Below are 6,000 nucleotides of genomic sequence, written 5' to 3' on the forward strand. Positions count from 1 at the left end.
TCATATCTGTTGTATGGTCTTTTCTGCTTAGAGACACCTTTTTAATCTTTCTTATAAAGCCAGTTTACTGGTGCTGAATTCTTTTAGCTTTTGCTTGTCTACAAAACTCTTTAATTCTCCTTCATGTCTGAATTAACCTTGCAGGTAGAATATTCTCGATTGTAAGTTTTTCCCTTTCAGCACTTTAGATAAGTCATGTCACTCCATTCTGACCTCCAAAGTTTCTGTTGAAAAGTCAGCAGAGAGCCTTATGGTAGTTCCCTTGTACATAACTAGTTGTTTTTTCCTTGATGTTTTAAGATTCAATTTTTATCTTTGATTTTTTTATATTTAATGACAGTGAGTCTGTGTGTGGACCTATTTGGGTTGATCTTGTTTGGGACTCTGTAGTCAAAGCTATGGTTGGACCATAAAGAAGGCTGAACACTGAAGAATTGATGCTTTTGAGTTGTGGTATTAGAGAAGACCTCTTGAGAAATTTGTATGCAGGTCAGGAAGCAACAGTTAGAAATGGACATGGAACAACAGACTGGTTCCAAATAGGAAAAGAAGTTTGTCGAGGCTGTATATTGTCACCCTGTTTATTTAACTTCTATGCAGAGTACATCATGAGAAACGCTGGACTAGAAGAAACACAAGCTGGAATCAAGATTGCTGGGAGAGAAATATCAATCACCTCAGATATGCAGATGACACCACCCTTATGGCAGAAAGTGAAGAGGAACTAAAAAGCCTCTTGATGAAAGTAAAAGTGGAGAGTGAAAAAGTTGGCTTAAAGCTCAACATTCAGAAAACAAAGATCATGGCATCCGGTCCCATCACTTCATGGGAAATAGATGGGAAACAGTGGAAACAGTGTCAGGCTTTATTTTGGGGGGCTCCAAAATCAGTGCAGATGGTGACTGCAGCCATGAAATTAAAAGACACTTACTCCTTGGAAGGAAAGTTATGACCAACCTAGATAGCATATTCAAAAGCAGAGACATTACTTTGCCAACAAATGTCCGTCTAGTCAAGACTATGGTTTTTCCAGTGGTCATGTATGGATGTGAGAGTTGGACTGTGAAGAAAGCTGAGCACTGAAGAATTGATGCCTTTGAACTGTGGTGTTGGAGAAGACTCTTGAGAGTCCCTTGGACTGCAAGGAGATCCAACCAGTCCATTCTGAAGGAGATCAGCCCTGGGATTTCTTTGGAAGGAATGATGCTAAAGCTGAAACTCCAGTACTTTGGCTACCTCATTCGAAGAGTTGACTCATTGGAAAAGACTCTGCTGCTGGGAGGGATTGGGGGCAGGAGGAGAAGGGGACAACAGAGGATGAGATGTCTGGATGGCATCACTGACTCAACGGATGTGAGTCTTAGTGAACTCCAGGAGTTGGTGATGGACAGGGAGGCCTGGCGTGCTGCGATTCATGGGGTTGCAAAGAGTTGGACACGACTGAGCGACTGAACTGATCTGATTGGAGAAGACTCTTGAGAGTCTCTTGGACTGCAAGGAGATCAAATGAGTCAATCCTGAAGGAAATTAGTGCTGAATATTCATTGGAAGGACTGATGCTGGAGCTGAAGCTCCAACACTTTGACCACCTGATGTGAAGAGCTGACTCATTAGAAAAGACCCTGATGCTGGGAGAGATTGAAGGCGGGAGGAGAAGGGAGTGACAGAGGACGAGATGGTTGGATGGCATCACCGACTCAATGGTCATGAGTTTGAGCAAGTTCTGGGAGATAGTGAAGGACAGGGAAGCCTGGTGTGCTGCAGTCCACGGGGTCGCAGAGGGTTGGACAGGACTGAGGGACTGAACAGAAACTTCCCCCATCTGGATGTTTGTTTCTTTTCTCATGTCAGTTTTCAGCTCTTATTTCTTCAAATTTCTCACTTCTCTGGCCCATTCACACTACCTTCCCCTTCTAGGGTTCCTGAGTTATTACACTTGACATTGTACCAGAGATCTCTTAAACTATCGTCATTTTCAAAAATTCTTTTTTCTTTTGTGTGTTCAGCTTGGGTGACTCTCACTACTCTGTCTTCCAGCTCGCTGATCCATTCCTCTGTGTCATCTAATCTACTGTTGATTCCTTCTAGTGTATTTTTCGTTTCAGTTATTTTGTCCTTCAACTCTGCTTGGTTCTTCCTTATGTTCCTAACTCTTCGCTGAATTTCCCACCGTGTGCATTCATTCTCCTCCTGACTTTGTTGGGCATCGTTATGATCACCGCTTTTACCTGTGTGTTGGGCAGATTACCTCCACTTTGCTAAGTTCTTCTCCTGGGATTTTTATCTTGTTCCTTTGCTTGGAACGTTCTCCTCTGTGGCCTTATCTTCTCTCAGTCTCTGTTTCTATTTGTATGATTTTTAGGCTGGTTATGTTTTCTGATCTTGGAGAAGTGGGCTTACGTAGGCTGCATCCTATGAGGCCCAGCAGCACAGTCCCATCTGGTTCACCAGCGCCGTATGCTCTGTGCTCGAGGGGTTCCCCGTGTGAGTGGCACGCCTCTGCTGTTGTGGTGGGGCTGACGCCTGTGGGCGCACAGGTAGGTGATGCCAGCCCCTGGCCCGGTTGGCTGCCAGGCCCTGCCCTGTGCAGAGGCTACTGGCCCACTGGCGGGCAGGTCCCAGCGCAGCTGGCTGTGTGGCTCAGGGGGCCCTGGAGTAGATATTCCTCAGTTACATCATGTTCACGTCTCTTGTGCACGTTTATGTTTGGTTATCTTATTGTTTTATCATAATTTTAAAAAAATATGTATTCTGGATACAAATTCTATACCATATGTATATATGTATATGAACTCTTTGCGACCCCATGGATTATACAGTCCGTGGAATTCTCCAGACCAGAATACTGGAGTGGGTAGCCTTTCCCATCTCCAGGGGATCTTCCCAACCCAGGGAGCGAATCCAGGTCTCCAGCATTGCAGGCAGATTCTTTACCAGCTGAGCTACCAGGGAAGCCCCATATATGTGTATATATAGTTAGTATTTTCATGTCCTGTTAAGAATTTGCCTATCCCAAGTTTATTGATACTTTTTGTAGTTTTGTATCCATGCTTAGTCACTCAGTCGTGTCCAACTCTTTGCAATTGCATGAACTATAGCCTACTAGGCTGGTCTATCCATGGGGATTCTCCAGGCAAGAATACTGGAGTGAATGGCCATTCCCTTCTCCAGGGGATCTGCTCAACCCAGGGATCAAACCTGACCCAGGGATCGAACCCTGCAAGCAGGTCATTTACCGTCTGGGCCACCAGGGAGGCCCAGCTGTTACATTGAGGTCTGTGGTCTGTGGGACATGCGTGGGAAGCACGGGGATAGGAGGATGGCTCACCTGAGGCTGCGTGTGGGTGCCCGGCTGCGAGGGGCTGCGTGTCTTCTGGGAGTCATAACGGCATCTGGGGAGAGTAGAAGGGGTCAGAATCCTAGATTGGCCAGTGACGGTCACATCGAGCATTTTCAGAGGCAGGGCTTCGTCATCGACGAGGCATGTCCTCAGTAGGTCTGCACAGTATCCTGACTCGGAAAAGAGCTGGACAGGATTTCTTTGTTCTGCTGTGCAGGTGAAGAGGGCGAAGCACAGGGAAGTTCAAGGTCACACAGCCGGCGGGGCAGAACGAGGGCTCGCGCCCGCCTCTGCTTTTCTGCTCCAGGGCGGCTCTGCCCCCCATCAAGGCTCCCTCACCTGCTCCGTTTTTACTCTTCACCTTGGTCCACCTCCTCCCTTCACCAACTTGGTACATCTTGGAAATGCCCCATGCGTGCATTTCTTTATTCACTGAACAAACAGTAAGGCCCGACTTTGGCCACTGTGGGGATCAGAGCAGGTGACAGGTGCGGTGAGCTTGGGTGAACAGCGGGTCCCCACCAGGCTTGCTGAGTCTGTGAAACAGCTGTGCTCCCTCTCGCAGGACAGCGGCTGCACTGGGCCCCCAGAGGGGGCCACTCTAGGCCTCTCTGCTCATGCCCTGACTCAGCATTATCTAGGGCTGTGTGTGGGTCATCATGGGACCACCAGGATCAGATGGCACACAAAGCAGGATCGCTAGAGGGGGCTTCTTTACAAAGGTAGGGTTGTAGAGGACCATGAAGGAGGGCTTAGGGCCAGGTTAGTAGCAGCCGGGCTGTTACCACCTCCAGTCCTGGCGGGATAAGGGGAAGGGGGCAGTTATTACAGCATGGTTGGGGGGAGGGGGAGGAGGGGGAAAGGAAAGAGACGGAGGGAGGAGGAGACAGAGAGAAAGGGGAGAGACCTTCAGTTCCAGGCACTCCAGCTCCAGGCGACCTCACAGGGGAGCCCCAGGGCACTGAGGACTCTGACCTTGTTCCCCCTTCTCTCTGGTCTCCACTGGGCTCCCAAGTCAAACTGGAAGACACAGACCTCCTGGGGCGAGAAGATGATAAGGAGGGGAGTTCTCAAGCTGCCCTGGAGACCGAGTGGCCTGAATGTCCCTCTGTGACGGTTTGACTGTAAATACGCAGAAGAGCCTGCCACCCGGGAAGCGTGAGGCTCCTGCCAGCAGGATGCATCCTGTCCATGGAGGTGCAGCAGGACCCCTGGGGCTTAGGAGGGGCTGGACGGCATCAAGCCCTGCGGGACAACCTCGCTGTGGACTCCGGGGTGGGGTCTTCACTGAGTGAAGCCCCCTCTCCTCCTCCACCAGAAGGGCTAGCTTAGGTTACAGGAATGACACGCTCGATGGCTGTTCATCAACCAAGTGGACCTCTGTGATTCCCGCACGGGGTTGGAAACAGGGGGCTACATGAAAGGCATGTGGCTGGAGCTGCCTGGGATCCAAGAAACAAGCCTGCTTCAGCCCCAGTGGGGAGGAGTTCTCCCGCGAACACGCTTGAGAGTGTGAGGGCCCGGACATTTGAAAGACATTTCAAGACATCTAAAGAGCAGCAGAGACACGTGGGTTTGCTTAGGCCCTGACCGAGCCGTCTTTCTTGTGGGATTCGGCCCGTTCTCTCTTGGAGCCCAAGGAGCCAGGAGGGAAAATGAAAAACAAAGTTTTCAAGAATTATCGCAGCTTCTTCCCTTCCTTTGCCGCCTCTCCTTCCCTTTCAAGTTGACAGAAAGGAGCGTTGCCCTTCCCAGATTTTTTTTTTTTTCAAACGTGAAATGGAGCATTCCCGCCGTCTCGGGCCCCACATTTGATTCCGATTTACGCCCGGATTGTGATGACAAGCGCCCCCGGCCGATAATGGACGAGGCCGCGCTGGGGAAGGCGAGGCTCCGGGTCCGCCCGGCTCTCGGCCACAGCCGTCACTCAGCTGGCCCTCAGGCGTCTGTGAGCCCCGCCCCACGGGCAGGGGAGTCGCGAACCCACAGCGGCCAAGAGAGCCTCTAGGCAGGGTCAGGGGTCACTGTCAGGGTCAGGAACCAAGCGGTCTCGGACAGCCGTGGAGGTGGACGTGACGGGCATTTAGATGAAGCGACCCAATGGAGGTCAAGAGGGGTCCGGGGAGCCTCCGGCCAAGGCAGGCTGGGCCGCGGTGGGCCCGGAGTCTGGCAATGGCCCAGGTGGTCATGTCTGCCCCGGGGACCAAGCCAACCCTAGGCCGGGTTTGATTCTGCTCCTTCTCCAAGGCCTTTGCCCATTAACTCGATTGGTGGTTTCCCACTGGGGCTCTGCTCTGCCTGTGCTTCTCTTCAGCCAAGAGAGAGAAATAAACGTGGCTCTGTGTCCCCGCAGAGCCTCAGTCTCCGAAGGCCTCGCCTGTATCTGCTTCCCTGTGGCTGCTCCGTCCTGAGCACGTGCTGGTCTAGCCTGCTGAGGACGAAGGGCGTGCTGAGCAGAGCGGGGCCCCCAGGTGACTCCCCCCGACCACGGCTGGCCCAGACCTGCAGCACTCCCCAGCTCAGCCACGCAACCCCCGTGCTCCCGTCCTTGGCCCTGTGTCCGGCGCGGTCTGTGTGCGGCACAGGCTGATGCCGACCCCCAGCGGGCGCGTGCCCCTGCTGTCCCGCCTTCTCCTTCTTCACTCCCTTTCCACCTTCCG

This window comes from Bos mutus, chromosome 6 (assembly GCF_027580195.1).
Source record: "Bos mutus isolate GX-2022 chromosome 6, NWIPB_WYAK_1.1, whole genome shotgun sequence".
Taxonomy (NCBI): domain Eukaryota; kingdom Metazoa; phylum Chordata; class Mammalia; order Artiodactyla; family Bovidae; genus Bos; species Bos mutus.